The sequence below is a fragment of the Artemia franciscana genome, chromosome 2 (assembly GCF_032884065.1).
Source record: "Artemia franciscana chromosome 2, ASM3288406v1, whole genome shotgun sequence".
Lineage (NCBI taxonomy): Eukaryota > Metazoa > Arthropoda > Branchiopoda > Anostraca > Artemiidae > Artemia > Artemia franciscana.
In genome coordinates, this window is record NC_088864.1 from 5,092,779 (window position 1) to 5,116,059 (window position 23,281).

The 23,281-nt window shown below is 34.2% G+C and overlaps 1 protein-coding gene across 1 annotated transcript in view; it reads right to left on the minus strand.

The window, feature by feature from the left end:
• LOC136033982 (uncharacterized) overlaps positions 1-4,725 on the minus strand; it is a 28,450-nt gene extending 23,725 nt beyond the window's left edge. The window contains exon 1 of the mRNA XM_065715014.1: positions 4,649-4,725. The gene's annotated coding sequence lies outside the window, so the exon portion shown is untranslated. The remainder of the gene's footprint in view (positions 1-4,648) is intronic.
• Positions 4,726-23,281: the final 18,556 nt, after the last annotated feature.

Genomic DNA, 23,281 nt, shown 5'->3' on the forward strand with positions numbered 1-23,281 from the left:
GGCGTCCCCGTTGTAGTTGTGTCCCTGTGTCCCAGTCGTCACTTATAGTCGACAAACATGACGTCAGTCGACACACACGTCCCGGTCATCATTTGTGTCCCGGTGTCCCAGTCTGTAATTTCTCTTTGAGTGTCCTGGTCGTCATTTATATTCCCTGTGTCCTGGTCTGTATATACATTCGTTTTTGAATTGGTATATGATGAATTAAATTTTTTTGTTTTTTTCCTTTTTTTCGTTTTAGTTTTTTTTTGGTTTTTACCTATTTTTTAGCTTTTTTATTTTTTTCTTTTTAGTTTTTCTGTAGTTTTTACCTTTTTTAGTTTTTTTTTATTTTTACTTTTTTTAGTTTTCTTTTTCTCCTTTATTTTTGAGTTTTTTTCCTTTTTTAGTTTTTTTTCTTTTTCAGTTTTTAGTTTTTTTATTAGTTTTAAGTTGTTTTTTTTTTCTTTTTAGTTTTTTGCTGTTTTTACCCTTTTTTTAGTTTTTTTTTCTTTTTTAGTTTTTTACCTTTTTTTAGTTTTTTTTTTAGTTTTTTAGTTTTTTTTAGTAGTTATTACCTGTTTTTTAGTTTTTTTTTCTTTTTTAGTTTTTTTTCTTCTTTTGTATTAATGCTAAAGCCATGGTTCGAACCTGGAGCCTCTCGGACCTAGAACCTGGAACATAACGTTTTACCAACTCAGCTACTTTGGCTTGAATAGATTTACCTTTTTTATTTTTTCTTATTTTTTTTTTTCAGTTTTCTTTTTCTCCTTTATTTGTCAGTTTTTTTCTTTTTTTTAGTTTTCTTTTCTTTTTCAGTTTTTAGTTTTTTTTTCTTTTTAGTTTTTTTTTGTAGTTTTTACCTTTTTTTATTTTTTTTTTATTTTTTTATTTATTTTTAGTTTTTTTTTTAAGTTTTTAATTTTTTACCTTTTTTTTAGTTTTTTAGGTTTTTTAGTTTTTTTTAGTATTTTCTTTTTAGTTTTTGTTTGTAGTTTTTATCTTTTTTAGTTTTTTTTTCTTCTTTTGTATTAATGCTAAAGCCAAGGTTCGAACCTGGAACCTCTTGGACGACGCTTCTTGACTACTAAGGTCCCTGCGTTGGCCCTGTAGTGCATTCCTGCAGCATGGTTCGATCTCTGGGTCCCGTATTACCAAGCTAAGGTCAAACCCACTGCGCCAACACAGGTCGTTATATAACTGAGCTACTTTGGCTTGAATACATTCGTTTTTGAATTGGTATGTGATGAAATAATTCAGACGTCATATGCAGACAGTGATGTCACTCGACACACAGACACACAGACAACTTATTTTTATATACATAGATAGATAACAGGTACCCTGAACTTTTTAATCATGAGCAATTAGAATTCTATTATTAACGCCTTCCCTACATAAACAAGATTTAGCAGCTTCTTAATCCATCATGAGCTGTATCTCCTATCTATGTACCCCATCTTTCCTGTCTGAGTACATAAATTCTGTATCACCTAATTGTATGGTTCCTACCCCTGTGATAAGAGTTTCTGAAACTCCTAATAGTCCAGTTTGAATGTCTAAATTAGTCAGTCAAAATATCAATACAATAGTTATTTTTTATTGTTGTAAAATTCAAAGTTCCAATTTTCATATTCTTTAAATCAGTGAAATCGTTTTGGCCTCAGGAAAAGCAATGGTCCTGGATATAAGTGCATGACCATGCTTTAGTGCATGAACTGTATGCAGATGATTCCAAACTCTTTGGTCCAGCAGCCACAACAGAAAAGTGCTCTTCTTTGCAAGAAGATATTAACCCCTGTCTGTGGGCAACAACCTGGATGCTCAAGTTCAACCCATGCAAATGTAAAGTCCTGCATCTTGGTCCAAACAACCCCAACCATAGCTATCACATGACTGACTATGCAGGTGCCAATATGCCCAATCAGAGTTATGAGGAAGAGCATGTTGTTGGGGTAATCATTGATGATAAGCTTAAATTTCATTGTCATTGTCAGAGCCAAGCAGCTTAGGCAAACAAGGTCCTCAGTTTGATCAAGTGGTCAAAGACAAAGTCACCAGCCAAGAGATATCAGGAAGCTTTACACAGCCCTTGTTCATTGCCATCTTGAGTTTGTTATGTCAGTGGCCAACCTGCATGTTAAGTGTGATGTGGAGCTATTTAAAAATTCCCAGCATAGAGCAACCAAGCTCCCTTTGACCAAACAACAAATCCCCTACAAACAATGACAACAAAAAGCTAGACGTGCTTACCCTAACATACCATAGAAAGAGAGGAGATGTCATCCTTGCATTTAAGATGATGACCAGTGACACCATTAAGCCTATTCTTGATCACTTTACCAGAACACAAGGAAATCCCATAAAACTGCATCAGAAATGTAGCAGAAAGCATAAAAAGTTCAACTTCTTCACCAATCACTGTTCCACAGTGGAATTCACACAGCAAATCTAACAATTGGTGTTGACTGTGATTAGAGTGGGAAGTCATTGAAGACACCCTAAAACAGGCCTAGCTGGCAATACATCTAATGATACCCAACACCGAAACCAAAGTGTCTTGTATATATGTAAACAGTGATGATCCACTCATGAACTATAACATGAATTTCAAATCAATGCTACCTGGCAACATCTACAGGTTCTTCAACCTCAGTTCTTAGAAGGTACAATTTAAGGTAATAAGTCACCCATTACTTGTTTTTCTGGTTTTTGTTTTTTAACACATTTGATTGAATTTACAGGTCAGACAGGTTAAACAACTGAAACAGATTCAGGAATGGATTTATATATAAATTAGATTTATATAAATATTATTTGTATATAAATATAGAAATATATATATTGGGCTATATTTTTGCACATCAGGGGAGGGAGGCAGGGTAAAGTATAGAGGGGTTGCATGTAAAATTTGTTAACTAGCCTATAATCATTCTGCATATTATGAAGTAAGAATTGTTTTTGGTACTTCCTTGTTAGCAAGTCCACACTGAAAAATTGAGGTTAGGCAAATCATAATGAAATATACAAAATAATGATGAAAATATAAGAGTTTAGTATCAAAATTATGGGAATTACAAGAAAGAACAATGAAACAATAAGAAATATATAACATGGGCTATATATTTGCATATCAGGGGGAGTAGGGGTAAGTATAGCAAGGCTGCATTAAATATGCTAACTATAATTATTCTGTATATTATGAAGTAAGAATTGTTTTCTGAACATGCCTTTAAGACTAAAGAAAATAATAATTACTATTCTTGATTTAGCTACAAATGGCAAATTTTTGTCACTAGACATTTTTTGGTAAAATTCTAGTTTAGTGACTTCTTGCTATCTCAGAGAGGGGTTAGGCTAGGAAAATGAAACTTTGGGGGATGGGTCTACAGGCTAAAGTATATCCTGGGAAGGTATTTTAAAGTACTCACCTCTACTCCTTTTCTCTCTAGAAGGCCCTGAAATTTGCCTACATGACAGGTCCACTATACCTATTGAAATTTTGACAAAACAACATTTTGCCTTAATTTTCAATTACCAGTTGCTTTTTCTCTGCCTTTAGTTCTGAAAATGCAATTCCTGTTATTTGAATAAAATTATGAGACATATCAGTGTTTTTTTTCAAAATTTAGGAAATGTATTTGCATATCTTTAAAACCTTATAGATCTAAATTGGGTTGAGCTAAGCTGTGGAGCTGAAAACAATTTTGTTGTACTTCATTCAAGCAGAAGATCTATTTTGCTAGGCTCCACTTTTATAGAACACATATTTTGAAAGGTCATTAAAGGTCACAACCCTCTAGAACAAGAGGAAGTGGAGGTAAGTAGGCTACTTCAAAATACCTTCCCAGGACACACTTCAGCCAGTTGACCCATCCCAGAGTTTCATTTTCCTAACCTAACCCCTTTCTGAGATAACAAGAAGTCACTAAACTAGAATTTTACCAAAATGTGATTTCACCCAGATGCAAAATAGTGAAGAAATTTTTTTGAAACAACCATAGAAAAGAGCATCAGGTGATTTAAGCCTAGGGGTAAGACAATCAGTACTAGGACACTTGATCACTCTGCTTATTCTGGGACAGAATCTTTGATTGGATTACAACATGTCCAATACTGGGACAAAAGACAATAATCTTGTTGGTCACTTCCAAAAAAACCTGTTGTCTTTTTTCCAAGTATTAGACATGTTGCAATCCAACCAAAGGTTCTGTCCCAGAATAGGCAGAGTGATGGAAGAGTCCCAGTACTGGTCATCTTACCCTATTAACTTTCAACTTAGCTGAATTATGTTAAAAACAGCAAATTCATTGGTTTAAACCAATCTGCCTTTCATATCCTATAGATTATTTTAACTATTTATAGGCAATAGCCTACATTCTCCCATGGGGCAGAGCCTGTTTCAGTCATTAGCCTGCATTGTTGCTATTAGGCTAATGAAAGTAAGCGTTGATACCATATACATAAATATTGTTTTGATTAAAAAGAAATGAAAAAGAACAAAGTTTTCTCATCATAAAGAAGCTAAAGAGCAAATTTATAGCTTAAAACAAACAGAATTTGACTTATGTAAGATTTAAAACCTCAACTCCTTATGAAAGAAAGATACCAAAACAAAATAACCACACAAAAAAAATAATAGAGTAAAACTTAAAGCAGTCTAACTTACCACAAATGAGGATAGCGATAATTTTCAAGTGTGTGAGAAATTTGAAAATTTTGGTTAAATATATGTAACAGGGTTGCCACTGGGTGAGAACAAATCACTATATTCTCGAAAAGATCACTAAATAAGCACATAAATTACTTGACTCCTTACTAGAAATCACTACAATTATGCTGTTTAACTATTTTCTCAAAAATAAAAGAACAAATATTATGCCCCAAAAGAGAGAAGAGCTTGCAAGGCTGGGATTAGAGGAATTAGACAAGGAGGAATTATTTCTCCTTATATATTCAATTCATGTTTAGCTACTGCCCTTAATTCTCTTTCCTGCTCTTTTGTTTCATTATCTCGAAATCTTTCTGTATTTTTCAGTCGTCGCCAATAGTCACTTATTTGGGATTACCTTATGCTGCTTCGAAAAGAGATTTTAAAGCAGTCCTAGACCGTGTCCAAAATCTTATTTCACAAAGGGTGCGTTTGTTTACTTGTCCAATGGGATTTTTACTAATCGAGGTTTAACCCTTAAAAGATAGCAACAAATACTTGTCTGGCCACGTGTCACTTAAAACGGCAAGATTAATTGCGAATAATTACAACATTGGTCACGTGTAATTATTGTTTTAATGCTATGTGAAGTTTTGACAAGGGAGAGGCTAGGACTTTGGGCCTGTTTCAAATTTTACAGGCAAATACAGCTTCAGCAATTATTTCAGAGCTGGGTAGCCTAATACAATTTGTGTGGCCAGAACTTTAATTGTAAGATTTCAAATTGTGGTTGTCATTTGCCTTTTTAAGTCATTCCATTCAAGATGCTTTGGATATTTTTTATTGTGATAAATTGTCTTAATGCTCTGAAAAGGGAAAATTATTTCAATTGCATAGGATAGGAAAATTTTGGTAGGCTAATTAATTCAAAGTCCTAAATTAGCCAGGGAAGTGTTTTTTTTTTTTTTTCACTAAAAAATCACCACGTTCTTTGAACTCCAATTATACAGCCCTGTTTTTGGCCCCCTTGATCCAGTTCCTGATTGTCATTTACACTAAATTTCACTTTTTCTGTTACCTATTTATATTTGCACCAGTTTTACCATTGGGTAAAACTGGTACAAACAGTATTACTGGCTTTCATATAAAGTGAATATACCACTTGATGCCTTTTGTAATGCTGTTTACAAATATAATAATCGCTTCTACTGCAAGTTCAGATTTAAGCACTTTTTGACCTCTTAAAAATGACCTATATATGGGGTCATTACAAATCTGTAATAGTTTAGAAACAAATTTGGGCTATATATTTGCACATCAGGGGGTGGGGGTAAAGTGTAGCATATATTAAATATGTAAACTAACCATTGCTTGAATTTTTTTATGTGTATGCTGTTGCACTGGTGATTTCTCTTTTCATTAAAATTTGATGTGCACAAACACGTTAAAAAAAAACAGCAATGGTTAGTTTACATATATAATATATGCTATGCTTTACCCCCACCCCCCTGATGTGCAAATATATAGCCCAAATTTGTTTCTAAACTATTACAGCTTTGTAATGACTCCATTTATAGGTCATTTTTAAGAGGTCAAGAGGTGAAAAAGTGCTTAAATCTGAATTTGCAGTAGAAGAAATTATTATATTTGTAAAGAGCATATAAGAAGGCATCAAGTGGTATATTCACTTTATATGAAAGCCAGTAATACTGTTTGCACCAGTTTTACCCTTGTTTCTTGTTAATATTACTAATGGGTCATAGTTAAGCACTAGAGAAGTCATTGTTAAATAACCAGTGCTTATGTATATATAGCTTTTTGCTACTTATTCTTCTTTGGTTATATAATGCTTGATGTGGTATAAGCCAAGAGAAGGACCTGTAGACCTATAGAAGAAAACCTGTTAAAAAAAGATGATTCTTTGTAATTTACATAATAATTATAGCTTTCTACATGCAGCCCTGCTCTACTTTAGCCCCAACCCTCCTAATATGGAAATCTATAGCTGAAATTACATATTTTCTATTGATTCTGCCAATCTATCCCTCAACCCTTGTACCTGTTAGTTGAGGCAACTGTGGCAAAACAAGAACTGGAAAAACAAGTAAAAGGTGGCAGAAAACATTGGAAATATATAATTTGGGCTATATGTTTGCAAATTAAGCATGTTAGAGGTGAATTTCTTGTTGTTCATATTTTGATTTACAAATAAAGTGAATATACCACTTGATGCCTTTTTGTATGTTCTTTACAAATATAATAATTGCTTATTTTGCTAGTTCAAGTTTAAGCACTTTTTGACCTTACTTAACCTAACAAATTTTGGCAGTGAAAAACATACATTATTTTGTCAAAAATGACCAAAAACACGTACCTTAATTGAAAATTTGGCATCAAAGAAGAAGAAATACAGCATAATATTGTAAAATTTATTAATCCAACTTAATTGTGGAAAATCAGTGCTCATAGATTATACAACATGTAAAAAATGGATTAATAATGAAACAGTAAGTTTGAAACCAATGTTTTAAGCTTTCTTATACCCAAAAACTATTTGAGTATACTTTGGTCATTTTCAAGAGCTCAAAAACTTGTACTTGAAGCACTTATTATGTTTGTAAAAAATAAAAAAGGGCATCAAGGAGTATGTTCACTTTATTTGTAAATCAAACACATGAACAACAAAATATTTACCAATTATTAGTATAGCTGCATAATTTTCCCCTGGGTATGTAGGCTTAGTGTGAAGGTCACTTATACCTGATCATGTCCCTACTGTTTTTACTTGGTTGAAAAAAAATCCAAAGAAAGCTCCTATTGAAAAGGAAAGAGATCAAAAGTGAGATTGAATTTGTCATAGCTTGGAGGTTTGTCCCTTCAGTCTGTTTAAAGAAAACAGATTCATAATTGAAGCTTTGTTCATTTCAATCTTAGGGATAATCTACATTTGTTACACTTAATTAAATGGTTGTAAAGGGATACTTTTATTTATTTGTCTTGTTTGTTTTCTACATAATTTTTTAATCTTTAAATTGATATACATTTCTTACAAATTAATTAGTCATATCATAGTTCCACTTGCAAGTTTTGACGAACTTTGTAACCCTGGTCTCAAAATTGCATATAAATTTATTGAAGCTAGGAAACATAGAACTCCACTCTGTTTAAAAGAAAATGGATGGACATAGGTGGGTTTTAATACACTAAAATCCTAGGACCATGGAAATTAAAAAAAAAACAATGAAGATTAACTTTAAAATTCTGGACATGACATAAATATAACATTCACAAAGAAAAACCATCCACAAAATTTTACTTTTGTGCTCAGTTGCCAACCTGAGCAATTGCCCTAAATTTTTAAACCTTGCAAAACATTCACCAGCCAATTCTTATGACCTACACTGTTGTCTGTACATCAAAAATTCATTGAAAAGGAAGGACCACCTTACTGACATTTCTTCCTTTGTACTTATATTTAATGGGTTTAAAAGAAAGCTCCTATGGCTAAGTCAGAAGCCTAGTAAAGGACCAGGTAATCCTTTAGACAGGAAGTGCAATAGGAAGCTAGGGGCCAGTCATCCTATGCTTTTGCATGTCCTTCCTGCTTACAAACCCCAGATTTCTCTAGGTAACCTGTTAAGTTTGGGCCAATTCTGGCTGAACTTACAGAGTTACATCACTGACCTTTGTCCCAAACCAAATAAACTGCTAATGCCAGAAATTAAACCTGTGCCCTTTGGATAAAGGATTCTCAACCTAAAGTGCCAGCCACTTAGGAAGGAACACAAATGTCACCAGAGAACAAAAATTATTTGGAAAAAAGAAAATATTGAAAAAAAAACTCAATTCATAGTTGCTCATTGCTGTCCCACAAACAATATGCATTTCATTAAGACAAATAAATTTTTAAACAGGTATCAACAAAACTCCATCAGGGATTGTATTTACTTAAGGTACAATCAGCAATATTAATGCTTAGTTTTGTGATATTCTGGTTTTGAAATAATAAAAAAAGAGAAATTATATGTTCTACTTGTTTTCCACAAGCCCATTTGAGAAAAATCATTTGTGACAACAATATACCCATGGTTGGCTCAGAATCTCTCTAAAATGCTTTAAACAGAAGGAATTTTAAAAACAATTATACTCATCAGCAAGAAAAATATTAACATAACTCTCTAAACTTGGCACTTTTTAAGACAATTTTTAGCAAAGCAAATGAAAAACTTTAATGGTGTCTAAAAGAAAAAAACCCCATTAAAATGTGTCAAATGAATTTTGATGTAAGATGCCTTAAATACTTTCAGTTGAATCTGTGAAATGAAGGGCCAGGTATTCCTTTACATTTTATACAATATATAAAAAGAAAAAAAGGTTCAAATTTTTTCACAAAAGAAGAAGCTTGATGTAAAAAAATAAATGTATTTTTAACAGAAAGCAACTGACATCAATGAAATCAAATAAAACAAAAATTCATGGAGAATAAATAATATAAGCCATATATTTAACCTATAATGAGGTGGCATAAAAGATTATTTCTAGAATTAGAAAAAAACAGTGTTATGGCTTAAAGTTCTGCTCAATCAACAGGAGTTGTCTAAGGCCAGAATAATTAAGAACTAAGGCCAGAGAAAAAGAAACTGATAACCAAACAATAAGGCACCCAAAAATTTCAGGACCCTTTAGAGGGAAAAGAAGTAGAAGTAGGTACTTCAAAATACCTTCCTGGGACATACTTTAGCCTGTAGACACATCCCTAAAAGTTTCATTTTCCTAGCCTAACCTCTTTCAAAGATAGCCAAAAGTAGCTAAAGTAAAATTTTACCCCTACTGTATCTTAAAAATCCAGTTTAAATAGCAATCTCAACAAATATAGACTATATAAAAGGCTATAGGTATTGGCCTAATCATTCTAAATTTTTTCCAACTAATAATTATAGGATGGTTTAGAAACTAGGCCTGTTTGATATAATAACATTTGACTAACTCACCAATGTGATAGCTGCCTCCCTAAGAATCAACCTTTTTAATAACAAAAAAACTTTTCTTCTGACTCCTTATGAAGCTTAGCCTATGCAAGACAGGCCTAGAACACCAAAATCCCTTTAGATACTAAGGAATATGCATAATATTACTTACAGGTCACTGAAAAGCTAAGATTATTTCTATTATTTAAAGTTTCCTTGTCTTTTCTCTAGACTTAACGATTTCACATGTTTATCCATTTAAAAAAATATATAGCATAGACGTCACAATCCTCAAATAATCTTTTTATTTGGGGGTTATAAAGTGCCAGCCCACGGACAAGTAATCCTGAGCGTTTGTGGGGATAATCCGATTAACCTCTGACGTCATACGTGTCTCAAATAAACGCTTGGATTAATCAGATTAGTAATCGGACAAGTAAACAAACGCACCCAAAGAATGCTGCATCCGGATGCAGGGTTTGAATACTCAGTCCGAAAACTGTTTTCGTCATTTGTTCTTTGAAGCTCAAATCCCTACTCAACAGCAACTCAGTAGTAGGGGAAGAGACAGAAATCAACCATCAGATTAAAAGTAGCTTCCATGTTGCTCCTAATCACTTTGCTACTTCTGCAAATTAAAGTACTGAACATTCTTTGGCTCTGTCTGATGGAGGAGCAATTTTTTCTCTTGCCGATAATGCATGCATAATTGTCAAAACTTTGATTTTGGATAGCTTAGGTCAGACGCTGGGTATATAGTCCAGGACTTTTAGGGTTTGACCCGGACAAAATTGCAATATAAACAAAAATGGTACCAAAATTATCAGAAAAAAATTCTGTACAACATACTAAAAGTCCCCATAAATCCGAGTGGGGCGAGTACCCGAAAAACAGGGGAAAAGGGGGAAATGCGGGGGAAAATGGGAAAAATGCCGAACATGCCCAGAAAATAGTTTAAAGTGAGTTTTCTGGGGTTTTCACATACGCTGATTACGAAATTGACATCTAAAATTCAGTATAGAAAAAGAGTACTACGGAAAACGGGGGAACAGGGGAAAGAGGGGAGAAAAGAGAAGAATACAGGGTAGGGGTAGAAAGCGGTTTGAAAGATATTTTCTGGGGTATTCCTATCTGGTGATTACGAAATTGAGAAATAAAATGATATAAAAAAATCGATTAACATAAAACGGGGAAATGGGGGGGGGAGGGGAAAAGGGAAATATACAGGGTAGGGGTAGAAAGCATGTGGAAATGTGTTTTCTGGGGTTTTTCTATCTGCTGATCACGAAACTGACCCCTAAAATGAAGGAAAGAAAACGAGAACCATGAAAACCGAACAAAACTGGAGGAAACAACGGAAAAGGGGAAGGGAGGCCTGACTCCTGAGCCAGCTGCTAATGGCTAATAAGTAGGCCTATGGACAAAATAACTCGCTTAAGTATCAAACTTGTACTTTCTTGAATCACAGACATTTCTTACAACCATTTGAATTACTAAACATAAAGAAAACAACCGCTTGGCAGTTATATATAAAATGGCTATTATATGTAAAATTTTCACTTTCGAAGGCAGTATAGTTGACTTGAAAAATACAGCATTGATATCACTAGTCGAGCTCCTCGTCTTCGACAATCTCGTTGTCCCTGTTCAAACAGTTGATACCCTGACATTCTCCGCACGCGAACGTACACGCTAATCCATTTTTCTTGCAGCTGCATCGCGAGTTCTCGCAGCCTGTCTTACAGTTGCATCTCACGACACTCAAAAGAGTCTGAGGTGCGGGCAACAAATGGGTCATCACAGGTGAGTATTTATGGTCTCTGAGGACCCAACCCCAGTCAGCCGGGTCGAGGTCAGCTGGTTCCCCTTTCCAATGGGATACCTGGAGGCGCACTCGCTGGGAGTGGCATGAAGCTGCAGCTTCGGTTGGCGGAAGCCTTTCAGGCTTAACAAACGCGGTAGTATTAGACGAAGAAACTTTTTCCAAGAAAATTCGATGTCGCAGCTTAGTGAGATCTTCGTTTGGTCGTGCTTTATACAAGCTGAGGAGAAGATATTCACCCGCTTTCACAATTTCATCTTTGGACGATGATTCATCCAGAAACACTTTGCATTTTTTTCTGAACACTTCGCTCTTCTTCAAAAGAGGTAGCACAGCTTGCTTTCCAAGTCCGAAAACTCGTGAGGTCGTGTCACATCCCAAGAGTGCGTGCCCTACCAGAAGCAGCCTGGATACTTCTCCCATTTTTTTTTGCACTTCGTTGAGGCACCAGAACCGTGTTATCGCTTCTTTTGCGTTCGTTGACGATTCGAAGTAAAGTGTTTTTGCATTAGGCGGGAGGTGATACAAGAGTAGAATCAGAAGGTCAGTGTCGTTGCCAAGAACTATTGTTTCAGAGTTTTCTGCTTTCGTTACGGCAGTCTTCACGATTAGATAGTCAGCATCGTCCTTCGCATGGACGACTTCAAATCCTTTGGCTCTGAGTTTTTCCCCGATGTAGCTTATAATTCGCTGTTTGTTCTGAGAGTTGCTCAAAAACTCTTCCTTCTTTTTCTGGAGCTTCATCCCTAAACTGAAATCGATCACTTGATGCTGGCTTCCCTTACACCGTCGGTTGTGCGTAGCATCTTTCGTGGTTGGACCAGCGCTGTATCCATCGAAGACAACAGTAGGGGAGGTACAGCGTCGAGTAACGAAACTAACATAGCTGTCACAGATTGAATCATAAGTATCACCAATCTTCCAAGGTACTTGCTGAAGCAGCCAACCTCCGTCAACTACAGTGACACGATCTGACACTGGCAGGTGGTGAATCGAGTCCGTGTTCCCTTCTTTCCATATTGCTTTCGCTAGTGCAGGTTTGTCTGGCTGACGCATTATGCCAGGATTCTCAAACAAAGACCGTCTCTAAAGACCGACATCTCGAAAGACCGTCTCTGAAAACAAGCTGAAAAACTAGATGTCGCTCTTGCTTAATCTTGACAAAACGCAACTAATAACCATTAATTCGGGCACCCAGGGAAAATAATGAATTAAACTTGGCTTCGTACTGAAAGAAGAGTTGCCGATACGCAAAATTATGCTTGACTTAAAAAAAAATCTCGTCGTACCTTGATTTATCCTGCTACCATGTCACATGTGTAAGCATCCACGCAGACTGGGGACTATTGGATCCGCTAGATGTCATTCCGTCAGGATAGGTTTTGTCGTCGGCACTGGAACTCCGCGGTGACTAGTCTACCTTGCTTCTCTTACTGGATGTCGAATTAGAATAGGGTTATGTTGACGAACCCACGCGCTTGTTGATAACGGCGAGGAATACGGAATAATGTAATTTCAGTATTTTTCCGTATCTCTTTCTCGAATTTTTTTTTGCCTTTTCTGAACCTATGGGGTAGCCGAACCTCTATAGATCTCCTGTATTTGTTCTCGAACTTTGTTTTAGATGTCAATTTTATAATCAGCAGATAGAAAAACCCTAGAAAACACATTTCCACATGCTTTCTACCCCTACCCTGTATATTTTCCTTTTTCCCCTCCCTCCCCCCCCCCATTTCCCCGTTTTATGTTAATCAATTTTTGTATATCATTTTATATCTCAATTTCATAATCACCAGATAGGAATACCCCAGAAAATATCTTCCAAACCGCTTTCTACCCCTACCCTGTATTCTTCTCTTTTCTCCCCTCTTTCCCCTGTTCCCCCGTTTTCCGTAGTACTCTTTTTCTATACTGAATTTCAGATGTCAATTTCGTAATCAGCGTATGTGAAAACCCCAGAAAACTCACTTTAAACTATTTTCTGGGCATGTTCGGCATTTTTCCCATTTTCCCTTGCATTTCCCCATTTTCCCCTGTTTTTCGGGTACTCGCCCCACTCGGATTTATGGGGACTTTTAGTATGTTGTACAGAATTTTTTTCTGATCATTTTGGTACCATTTTTGTTTATATTGCAATTTTGTCCGGGTTCGACCCTTTTTTGAGCTAAAAGTCCTGGACTAATATCTAGCATTTACTATAGTCTTTGGTAGGCCTATGTCTAACAATAAGTAAGGCCCATGACTTTTTTATGATGGCAATCAAGATCAAAGGTCATCACTAGATTCAAGGATCGAATTTTCTGTGGCCTTTGAAATCTAGTGGTCATGCAAATTGGGTGATCATTAGATTTGTAACATAGTGCATATGCACTGCTGCACTAAATATATCTCTAGAGAAAATAAAATGTAAATGTCTCTAGAACCATCTAGACCATATATAGTAGGCTAATAGAACTGATTTCCCATTACAAAGCTGCTGCTAAGAATTAGAAACACAAAGAATTGAGATTAGAAGGCAGTTGTGTTTATAGACCTTGATTATATAGACCAATTAGATTTGTCCTATATTTTACCACCTTTTAGCTGAATTCTTTTGTTTAGCATTTGCTTTGCTAAAAAGTTGTCTTAAAAAGTTCCAAGTTTAGAGAATTATGTTAGTATTTTTCTTGCTGATCAGAACAATTGTCTTTACAATTCCTTCTGTTTAAAGCATTTTAGAGAGATTATAAGTGCACCATGGGCACATTGCAGTCTCAAATGAGCTTGTGGAAAACAAATAGAACATATGATTTTTCTTATTTTGTATTATTTCAAGACCAGAATATCACAAAACTAAGCTTTCATATTGCTTATTGTATCTTAAATAAATACAATTCCTGATGGAGTTTTGTTGATACCTGTCTTAAATTTAATTTGTCTAAATAAAATGCATATTGTTTATGGGCAGCAACTATGACTTGAGTTTTTTTTTAATATTTTCTTTTTTCAAACAATTGTTATTCTGTGGTCACATTTGTGTTCCTTCCTAAGTGGCTGGCTCTCTAGCTTGAGAATCCTTTATCCAAAGGGCACAAGTTTAATGCCTGGCATTACCAGATTATTTGGTTAGGGACAGGGATTGGTGATGTGACTCTGATAGCTCAGCTAGAATTGGCCCAACTTTAAAAAGTTACCTAAAGAAATGTGGGGACAGTAAGCAGGAAGGGCATGCAAAAGCACAGGATGGCTGGCCCCTAGCTTCCTATTGCACTTCCTGGCTAAAGGATCACCTCATCCTTTACTGTGCTTCTGACTTGGCCATATAAGCTTTCTTTTAAACTTATTAAACATAAATACAAATGAAGAAATGACAGTAGGGTAGTTGTTGCTTTTCAATAAATTGTTGATGTATAGACAAGAGTGTGGGTCCTGAGAGATGGCTGGTGAATGTTTTGCAAGGTTTAAAAATTTAGGCAATTGCTCAGGTTGGCAACTGAGCACAAAAGTAAAATTTTGTGAATGGTTTTTATTTGTGACTGTTATGCTTATGTAATGTCAAATATTTTATAGTTAATCTTTATTGTTTTATTTTAATTGCAATGGCCCTAGGACTTTAGTGTAATTAAACCAAATCACATCTATCCATTTTCTTCAAACCGACAGGAGTTCTATGTTCCCTAGCTTCAATAAATTTATATACAATTTTGAGACCAAGGCTTACAAAGTAGGTCAAAACTTGCAAATGGAACTGTGGTGCAACTAATTAATTTGTAAGGAATGTATATCAATTTAAAGAATTTAAAAAAATCATTTGGAATTCAAACAAGACAAATAAATAAATAGAAGTATCCCTTTACAATCATTTAATGAATTGTCACAAATGTAGGTCACTATTAAGATAGAAATGAACAAAGGTTCAATTATGAATCTGTTTTCTTTCAACAGACTGAAGGGGCAAACTCCAAGCTTTGATAAATTCAATCTCATTTTTGGGCTCTTTTCAATGGGAACTTTCTTTGGATTTTTTTTTTTTTTTTTTTTTTTTTTTTTTTTTTACCAACTAAATACAGTAGGGAAAGCATCAGGTATAAGTGACTTAAGAGACTTGACAACATTTAGAAAAAGCTACATGCAACATGATCTAAATAAGGATGCTATTGTAGAGTATCAAAGAGAAACCTACAGATATATCCCAAATAAAGTAAAGGCATATTACAAAGAATAAGAACAGGTTCATAGAATACCATTGAAGTGGTAAAGAAACAAGAAAATTGCAAAAATTGAGATTATAAGATTAACAGGAAACTATGAAAATTGAAGTACAGTACTAGCCTCCTTCCAACAGGACAAATAAGGGGATTAGCACCCCAAGGCTCTGACTACTTTCTTTAGAACACCTACTTCTTAAACTACACCTTTAGGAGCCAAAAAAATTAAATACATTTTTTCACATATGTCAAATATGACAGTTGACTCGGGAGTTTAGGGTCAGGGATTCAACACTCTGTGGTGCCACAAATGGAAGGACCTTTGCTGTCATAAGCATTGTTAATCCTAGCACACACCCACACTCAATTATAACATTCTGTAAAATCATAAACATCTTAAACAGCAAAAATAAAAGGTTTTTTTTTTTATTTTTGATAAATATTATTTGAAAAAGGACACTACAAGGCAAATATCAGGTTCATTAGCATGCTAAATTTGATGTGACAATGATAAAACTTGTTAAATCTTTTCTGGGATCAAATGTGTTAACTATAGATAACACAGACATTCCAATTTCTATTTCTCCATCCATCTGTTTGATTGAGATTCTGAGACTTTGACCCTAGGTCAAAAAGGCTAACGCTTTTAAAGTTTTTATCATTGACCTTAGGTCAAACAGGGAAAGAGGATGGGGTTCTATACACAAAAAGTAGAACATTTTTGTTGATTTGCTGAAGTTAGTGAAAGGAGTATCAAATCAAACAGTTTGTGGTAACAAAACTCAAAAAAGGAGCAACCCGGCTCAATAGTAACCAAAACTCAAAAAAGTTTCATCAAGTTTAATCTTACCCATCAAAAGTTACGAGCCTGAGAAAATTTGCCTTATTTTAGAAAATAGGAGGTAACACCCCCTAAAAGTCATAGAATCTTAACGAAAATTACACCATCAGATTCAGCGTATCAGTGAACCCTACTGTAGAAGTTACAAGCTCCTATCTACAAAAATGTGGATTTTTATATTTTTTGCCAGAAGGCAGATCACAGATGCATGTTTATTTTTTTGTTTTTTTTTTCCCCAGGGGTGATCGTATCGACCCAGTTGTCCTAGGATGTTGCGAGAGGGCTCATTCTAATGGAAATGAAAAGTTCTAGTGCCCTTTTTGAGTGACCAAAAAAATTGGAGGGGACCTAGGCCCCTCCCACGCTAATTATTCTCCCAAAGTCAACGGATCAAAATTCTGAGATAGTCATTTCATTCAGCGTAGTTGAAAAACCTTATAACTATGTCTTTGGGGACGACTTACCCCCACCCCCCCTCACAGTCCTTGGGAGGGGCTACAAGTTACAAACTTTGACCAGCGCTTACATATAGTAATGGTTATTGGGAAGTGTACAGGCATTTTCAGGAGGATTTTTTGGTTGGGGCAGGGGTTGAAAAGAGGGGGATATGCTGGGGGAGCTTTCCATCGAGGAATTTGTCATGGGGGAAGAAAATTTCCATGAAGGGAGCGCAGGATTTACTAGCATTACTTAAAAAAATATGAAAAAGTTTATTTCAGCTGGAAGTAAGGAGCAGCCTTAAAACTTAAAACGAACAGAAATTATTACCCATATGAGGGGCTCACCTCCTCCTAATACCTTGATCTTTAAGCTAAAGTATTTTTAGTAATGTCAACTATTTATTCTACGGCTTTTGTGATTCATGGGTCATTCTTAATGAATTGGGACAAAATTATATCTTTTACTAATAAAAAGATTTGTAAAAAATTAAAAGTTCTAGTTGCCTTTTGAATCAACCAAAAAATTGGAGGGCAACTAGGGTTTCTGCCCTGCTCTTTTTTTATCAAAATTATGAAAGCCATTTAGCCAAAAAAAAAAAATGCAAATTTCATTTTAATTATTCCTATGAGGAGAGCCAAAATCAAAACATGCATTGATTAGAAAACGTTCAGAAATTAAATATAAAAAAAACAAGTTTTTTCAACTGAAAGTAAGGAGCAACATTAAAACTTAAAATGAACAGAAATTACTTTGTATATGAAAGGGGCTGCTTCCTCATCAACGCCCCGCTCTTTACGCTAAAGTTTGTTACTATTTTAAAAAGAAGAGTTGAGAGAAAGAGTCAAACTTTAGCCTAAAGAGTGGGGCATTGATGAGGAAGCAGCCCCTTTCATATACAAAGTAATTTCTGTTTGTTTTAAGTTTTAATGTCACTCCTTACTTTCAGTTGAAAAAACTTGTTTTTTTTATTTAATTTAAATGAAAGATGGAATAAATGTACATAGCAAAATATCACCAAATTGGATCCTACTAGAATTTATCATATTTGTTTAGTATAATTTCAAGAATGGGTAAGGTGCTGCCTCTGATAGTTGAGCAAGTTTTAAAAAAATCCTTTAGATCAAAAAGCTTAAAAATAAATTTGTGTCTGATACACAATATAGTTAAATATATGTAGTTAAAGGGAAAGCTACCATATTTTTCATCCCTGGGAAATTAGTTTAAAGCCCTGTCCTGATTAAAAGAGGTAGCTCAGATCAGGTTACTCAAACATGATTCTAAAGGAGATAGACCATGGTTAAAATGCTAGTACTCCACTGATACTTAGTCAATTATAGCTATTTCAGCTTATTTGCATTGTATGTTAACAATGGATTTGCAGCTTTAATGTGATGATTGCTTGAAGACAGGATTATCACCCTATTTAGGGTAGATCAATTTTGCTTGAAAGAAAATCATTTGGTAAAATTCTAGTTGATTGACTTCTTGCTATCTCAGAAAGGGGTTATGTTAGGAAAATGAAACTTTCAGAGATGCATGTACAGGCTAAAGTATGTCCTTGGAAGGTACTTTGAAGTACCTACCTCTACCCCTTCTCCCTCTAGAGGGCTGCAACCTTCAAAATATGTGTTATAAAAGTGAAATCTTGCAAAATAGATCTGTTGAATGAAGTACAATAAAATTGTTTTCAGCTTCACAACTTTGCTCAATCCAAATTTATAAGGTTTCAAAGATATGCCAATACATTTCCTAAATTTTGAAAAAAAAAACATTGATATGGCTCAGAATTCTGCTCATAACAGGAATTGCATTTTCAGAACTAAAGGCAGAGAAAAAGCAACTGGTAACTAAAACTTAAGATAAAATGTTGTTTTGTCAAAATTTCAATTTTGACAAACCTGTTAAACTTGTCAAACCTGTTAAATTGGCGAATTTCATGGCTCTCTAGAGGGAGAAGGAGTGGAGGTGGGTACTCTAGAATTCCTTCTTAGGATATACTTTAGACTTTAGACCCACTCCCGAAAGTTTCATTTTCCTAACCTTACCCCTTTCTGAGATAACAAGAAGTCACTAAACTAGAATATTAACAATCACTTTAAAACTATCAAAAAACTGCTGATCAGCTATTACTCTGCTTAGAGATAATCCTTTGGCAGGGCATGAGAAATTTTGTGTTTTTTCTTTGTTTGAAACAGCTTAATTTTTTTGCTTCAAGAATAACAGAACAAGAAGTCAATGATCATTGTATTTAGCAGTTATCATACAATTAAAGCTATATGATCACTGAGTAAGGTGAAGATCTACATCCTTAATAATAATCATCAAAAAGCTGCTGATCACAGATAATTTTTTTTTTAAACTGAGATATTCTTAGCCACTTACACTGGAAGTTTTTTTATCACACATTTTTGGAATTTGAAATCTTTGGAAACAGATCTTTCTTCCTTATGCTTTGGTCTTCCTTATGCTTTGGATATGGATCGCCGTCATCTTTCTTTAGTTTCTTCTAAAAAACCTCAGATAAATGCTGCAATTTCGTAGAATTTTTTCGTGGGGTTTTTGACACCATAACCCTGCGATAATTACAGATGAAATTCTAGTCCGGACTGAGAATTCTTCGAAGAATTCCAGACGGATGCGAAATTGATTCTGCATACTTGAGATTTCGAACACGCTCCTAGTTCAGCATGGGTGCGTTTGTTTACTTATCCGATTACTAATCTGATCAATCCAAGCGTTTTTTTTAGACACATATGACGTCAGAGGTTAGTCGGATTATAGGCCTTTTTTGCGTCAACCAATTGGTTTAACCAATGGCAGTTTTGGTTTAACCAGCTTGTATGTTTCACGCAAAAATAGAAAACAAATAAACATGGTTGAGCTAAAACAAAACTGCTTCGCAAAAACACTCTTTGTACTTGTCGGATTGGGCAAAAAATTTCAAACACAAAACATCCGTAAAGTGTTATGAGTGTCATTCTATTATAATTAAATGATTTAGCACTGGCTTAATTTCCTCCGGATTTGACATATTTCACATGAATTTGAGGTCAGAGTGAATTGAAAAATGATCTAGCATACTCTCTGGTATATTTGAAGAGATAGGAAGGGTCTGAATTAGTGGAATCTTTGGTTAAATTGTTCAGGTAATATCTTGGAAAATGTTGTATTCATGCTGTAAAAGCAAAATCATCTATAACAAGTCCTAAATGATAAGACTTTGGCTTTGTTGAGCTACCCTAAACAGAGGATAAAATTCTAGTTTGACTTCTTTTTGTTTTGATTTGGAATTCTACTAGCCTACCAGGCTATAGATTCAAATTCCAGTTTAGCCACTTTTTGCTATCTTTGAAAGGGGTTATGTTAGGAGAATGAAACTTTCAGTGATTAATCCATAGCTAAAAACATATTCTGAAAAGCTATTGCTAAGCTTATGTGATAACTCTCTTCTGTTTTTAAGTCTGGGAATTTTGCATACTTGACTGGTCTGTAACTATTAAAATTTTGGTAAAACAACATCTTACCTTAATTTTCAGCAAGCATTTTCTGTTTGTCTGGTTTTAGTTCTGAAAATGCAATTCTTGTTATTTGAGTAGAATTTTAAGCCATATCAGTGTTTCATATTTAAATTTAGGAAATGTATTTCCTGAAAGTTTCCAAATCTTGGAAGCTTCATAAATTGAAATTGAGCAAAGTTATGACACTAAAAACGCTTTTTTTCTTGTCATTTAAGTAGAAGATTTATTTTGCAAGGATTTCACTTTTATAACACAAGCATTTTTAAGAGTGTGGACCAAATATTGAAATTTCCAACTGTCATCATCACTAACCAGCAATTCTAAAGGATTTAATCTTTATTTCATTAGACAATGTGATTTAAGGCAAACATTTTTAAGAGAGAGAAAGAGTAGAGTTAGATGCTCCAAAACACTTTCCCATGATATAGTTTAGTCTCTAGACCCATCCCTAAAAGTTTCATTTTCCTAACCTAAACCTTTTTCAAGATATTACAAATTTATCTAAACTAGAATTTTACCGAACTGAAGTTTAACCTCATAATTTGTGATAGCATATTGTTGAGGCTAGCCTTTGCAATCCCTACAAATTTTGACTCTTCACAATAAAGCACTATTATAGGCTTAGCCTAACAAAAGAACAGTAGGCCTACCTAACTGATTTGAAAGCAAGATCTTATATATATAAAAACCAAAAATTCCATTTGATTATCAATATCTTACTCAAAACATAGGAACCCTGAATTCAGAGAGCAATAGTTATCTAGAATTTTATTTAGCTTAGAAACAGAGAAGTTGTTTTGAAGTCAAGTTATAATGTCATTCTCTGGTCCTAACACTTCATAACCAACATGTCTGCAATATAATGATCTAATAGCTCTTTTATAACCTAAAGCACAGCTATTTGTTAGAATTAACTCAAATTTAATGAAATCATAAAAATTAAGTGCAGTTCTATAATCAAAAGAAAACAGCAAACCAATTAATCTTAATAAAAAACAATCCAAAGGGCTTTATGTTTCTTCAATACAAAATATATATTAGTTTTTGTTTTCAGTAGAATACTAGTTAAGTATAAACCAGCAAATGTGTAAGAAGTTTTGAGGGGGGGACAGCTGCCTAAAATTAACAAAATGTTTCTGATAAGCACAAAAATATAACAAATTAAGCAAAACTAGGAAAATAGTTTTTTTTCTCACTGAACAGTTACCATAATACATAATGTGTTGTAAGATTTTGGAGTACTTGTGCATTATAGACACCACATTCAAGTTCTATTGAGAAGTTAAGTTTGGCTAATGTTAATGACATAAAATAAAATATGATGAATATACAAAACTATGAAAACTACAACAAAGAATCCTGGAATTTGTAATCAGCATCATATCTAAATATACTGTATCTTACATTGTGATAAATTGTTTTATCGCCCTACTGTACAGGGGTAAATATTTAAATTATGTATGATAGGCAATTATCAGAAGAGTAATCTATTAAAAGTCTCCTGAGCAAACTAGGGAAGTTTTTTGTTTTCTTTTTTACTTGCTTTAGCCTGTATCCAGTTCCTGATTGCCATATAAATTCCATATTCATAGTTAAATAACATAAGCCTATGTATATAGACTATAGCTTGTTGCTAATTTTTCTGGGCATAGAATGTTTGATTTGGTATAGCCCTAAAGAAGGACCTGAAGAGAAAGAAACATAATAAAAAAAATAATTCATGCTTCATAATTTTTAGAATAATAGCTTGTAACACATTTTATATACAATTTTGCTCTACTTTACCCCTCAATCCTCCCAATATAAAAATCTATTGCTGAAATTTCCTATTTTCCATTTGTTTTGTCAATCTATCTCTCTAACTTCATCCCATGTAGCTGTAAATTAAACAAATGTGACAAACAATAACTATAAAAACAGGTGACAGGAGGTTAAATGCATTGAAAATATGAAATTTGAGCCATATTTCTGCACATTGGGAGGGGGATTGAGATAAAGCATAGCCTAACTTAATGATTTTCTCTTGCTATGTAGGGTAATTGGAAGGTCACTTGTATATCATGCTGTCCTTTTTGGTTTTAGTTGGATAGAAAAAATCCAAAGAAAGTCCCCTTTGAAAAGATAGGAGCCACAAAGTGAGATTGTATTTGTCAAAGCTTGGAGGTTTGTCCCTTCTGTCTGTTTAAACAAAACAGATTCTTAATTGAAGCTTTGTTCATTTCTATCTTAAGTGTGCACAACAATTATGATATAAGGTACATTTTCTTTATTCAATTGTCTTCTTTGTTTTCTAAAAGACTTTTTTTTTTAATCTAGATGTTTCATAAATTGCTCATTTTTACCAGAAGTTCATTTGACCTACTTTGAAATCCCTGGTCTTAAAATTACCTTTGACTTTGTTAAAGCTAGGAGACATAGACCTTGTGTTTGTTTAAAGAAAGTGAATAAACATTAGTTATTTGCATTGCACTAAAGCCCTAGGGCCATGACAATTCAAAACAAAAAAGAAACTTCACTTAGGAATATTCAACATTGTCTAACAGAAACAAAGAAAAAAAAAATTACAAAATTTTACTTCTGCACTCTACTGTCAACGTGAGAGGTTGTCCAAAATTTTAAAATCTTGCAAAACATTCATCCCTCATCACATTCACCAGCCATCTCTCATCAAACCTACACTTCATTTCTCATCTCACTCAATTCGACAAATGCATCAAATGACCCACTCTCTCATTAGTGCTTCCATAGATATGGTCAAAGTAAGAACCATCTTGCTTACATTTTATTATATCTAGAAGTTTTCTGTAGCTAAGTCAGTACTTAAATATTTTGTACACCTTTGTAAACAACCTTAAGATGGTAAAATAGGTTGGAT